General features: G+C 46.6%; 1 pseudogene; it reads left to right on the top strand.

Moving 5' to 3' along the window:
* The first annotated feature begins 1,140 nt into the window (after positions 1-1,140).
* Positions 1,141-1,902, top strand: LOC118889052 (annotated as a pseudogene).
* Positions 1,903-3,374: the final 1,472 nt, after the last annotated feature.

Below are 3,374 nucleotides of genomic sequence, written 5' to 3'. Positions count from 1 at the left end.
ACCATACACACATGACTGACCTTCCTACTATTGATACTTGCCCCAGGCCCCAGGTAGTGATTATTCTTATCCTATCTTACCTTCTTTGGCGTGCCCCTCTACTGGTTTCCCTGGTAACTAATGATGAACTCACCTGATGTCAATTCCCCTATAACTGGTAATCCCCCTCCCTCTCACACACCACTGGCCAGAACTTAGTTCCATGACCACATCTAAGTACAAGGGAGACTAGGAAGTGAAGTTTTTATTTTAGGTGGTCATGTACTCAGCTCAAAATTCTATTATGATAATAGAAGAGGCAAACAGATATTGGGGGAAAACTATTGGCCTCTGCCATTCTGCTATTCTGGCCACGTAAACATCTATGTGTGCTCTTCTTCCTGTACATAGGACATCCCCATCACCAAGGGAAACTTCCAAGTACAATTCCATTACTACTGAAGGGGAGCAAAATTTGCCACCCCAAAATATGATTATCTTGAGCTGGTTAAGTTCAAGAAGCAAAAGACAAGAGAAGCTCTGAAAACCAAGTAGAAGTCACCCTTTTGTAAGGGACATTTACATTTATAGGGGAAAACTCCGTTTGTAGGGGTGTCTCCCTCTCTGTACCAGGAAGAGGAGAATGACTCTAAATGTCTGGAAATCTTCATCAAGGGAGAAGGCAATGACGTAAATCTGTATACCAACCATACCCTTGTTTACTGTGCTTTGCCTGGTAACCTCCCCAAACTGACTGCCCCTGCTTTCCGCCCACCCCACTTTCCCCAGCCCCATCTTCCTTTGTCTTTAGCTGAAGGTGGTATTTCAGTGATGGTTCAGGTCATTTGGGGGGAGTTACTCAGTTTTCCTAGGTATCTCCCATGTATAAAGAGAAGTACACATGTTATTAAACTTCTGTTTTTCTCCTGTTAACCTGTCTTTTATTACAGGGGTGTCTCAGCCAAGAATCCAGAAGGTTAGAGGGAAAATAATTTTTCCTCCCCTACACTGACTCTAATAATCATGGGCATTTGCCAGGCTTTTGGTCTCTTTGGCTTTCAGATTCCTGTAACACTTAATAACAGGCTTCTGTTGTATTTGCTGTTTGTCAATTATGTATAGAAGTAACGCGCTGCCGGACAGCAGGAGTCTATCTTGAGTATGAACTTCTCTGGAGGAAAGAGGCAGGAAGCAGCAGGGCCCAGGGATAGATGGGCTCACAGACCCCAGGAACCAGACCAAGATGTGCAAGTACCCAAAACTTGGTCCTATGACCTGTCATGGAGCCCTGGAGCTGGGGCTTCCCGTGGGGGTCAAAGCCTTCCTGCCCCTGGGCACCCTCCTACAGCTGCCCCAGTCCCGCAGCTTCTCAGCTGAAGATGTGCAGCAAGTGGTGGACACCATGGGGAAGCAGTGGTTCACACTGCAGCCAGGGGACCCCGGCATTGGCTCTCATCCAGGCCAATCTTGGTCACTTCCTGCAAGTACCTGAGCTGGATCTGATGCCCTTGGCAACGCCGCAGGCCCTGCCCCTGATGCTTGTTTATGGCACATTCTGGCAGCACTGGCCATGCATCCTGCTCAAAGGCGTGTCCTGCTGGGGAAGGATGCACATCCACCTGGCCTCAGGACTGCCTGGGGACTGTGCACAGTGTCATCAGTGGCATGTGGCCAAATTGTGAAGCGGCCTTGTTCATCAATGGGCCCCTGGCCCTGGCAGATGAAATACCCTTCTTCCTCTCCTTCAATGGGGTGATCCTGATTCCAGGGAATGCTGACGGCTTCCTGCTTCCCAAGTATTTCAAGAAGGCCCTGCAACTACGCCCCACCCAAAAGCCCCTCTCCTTGGCCTGTAATGAGTAGACAGAGTGTCAGAGTGGCCCCAAGCACCGCTCCAGAGGATAAAGGATGATCCAACAATAAAATATTCATTAAAATAAAGAAATGTAAATAGATAATCAAAAAAAGAAACTCCTGTTTGAAAAACAAAAGAAAAAAAAAGAAGTAACCACAGCCCAAGGTCTCTTCCAGGCAAATTCTCTTACTGTTTCACTGTTCTCTGTGCTGACTCATCTTCCTCTCATTCAACTTGATGACTGCTTCCTTAAGCTCTTCTTAGTAGGTTCGGGTGGGAAACTGTCATCCTTAATACAGTTGTCCCTCAGTATCCAAGGGGGAATGGTTCCAGGAACCCCACAGTACAAAAATCTGTGGGTGATCAAGTCCCTTATGTAAAATGGCGTAGTCTTTGCATGTAACCTACACACATTCTCCCGTATACTTTAAATCATCTCTACATTACTTATGATACCTAATACAATGTAAATGCTATGTAAATAGTTATAAATACTATGTAAATGCTACATAGATATTTGCCAGCAGGGTAAATTCAAATTTTGCTTTTTGGAACTTTCTGGATTTTTTATTTTCCTGAATATTTTCTATCCTAGGTTGGTTTAATCCACGGATGCAGAACCTGCAGGTACGGAGAGTAGAGGTATGCTCTTTACCTCTGCTCCAGCTCTCATTTGCCTGTCAAGAAGGAAGGTCCTTGGGGAGCCGCAGTATTATCTCTTGCCAAGTCTTCCTTTTTGGCAGCCCCTTTAAACTGCTTCACTGTGGAGTTGCAGAAAGCAGTTGGCTTTTTCAATTGTGTGGAGCTCTGAAATCACAGGCCACAGGCAAAGAATGACTCTTTTTTTTTTCTCAACATTTGTTATTTTATTTATTTATTTTAAAAATTTATTTATATGTATTTTTGGCTGTGTTGGGTCTTCGTTTCTGTGCGAGGGCTTTCTCTAGTTGCGGCAAGCGGGGGCCACTCTTCATCGCGGTGCGCGGGCCTCTCACTATCGCGGCCTCTCTTGTTGCGGAGCACAGGCTCCAGACGCGCAGGCTCAGTAGTTGTGGCTTGTGGGCCCAGTTGCTCCGCTGGCATGTGGGATCCTCCCAGACCAGGGCTCGAGCCCGTGTCCCCTGCATTGGCAGGCAGATTCTCAACCACTGCGCCACCAGGGAAGCCCAAAGAATGACTCTTGACAGAGCTATGTTCTCTTCCATTTTTGGTTGCTGTCTGGCTAGCTCTGACTGGGGTCCATCCCTCTGTAGGATATTGCTAAAAGTAGGAAGAAGCAGCAGACACTGCTAAACTTGTAAATCTTTCTTATTTACCCCCCCCTGCTATTGCTTCTGATGCCTGTGAGCTGCTTTCCAGGATCTTGCTGACCTTTGTGAATGCTGTGCCTAGCTAAGATTCTATTTCCTCAGAAGAAAGGGAAAATGGATGCTGGGGGAGAACTAGCACTTTCTGCCACAAATGCCTATTGGTTCAGACAGATTCTTAATTTCACCCCAGAAAGTGAGTCAGCAATTGTAGAAGGCACGGGGGCAGTGAA

This window comes from Balaenoptera musculus, chromosome X (genome assembly GCF_009873245.2).
Source record: "Balaenoptera musculus isolate JJ_BM4_2016_0621 chromosome X, mBalMus1.pri.v3, whole genome shotgun sequence".
NCBI lineage: Eukaryota > Metazoa > Chordata > Mammalia > Artiodactyla > Balaenopteridae > Balaenoptera > Balaenoptera musculus.
Note: the sequence above shows the minus strand (reverse complement) of the source record. Positions and strands in the feature narration are given on the sequence as shown.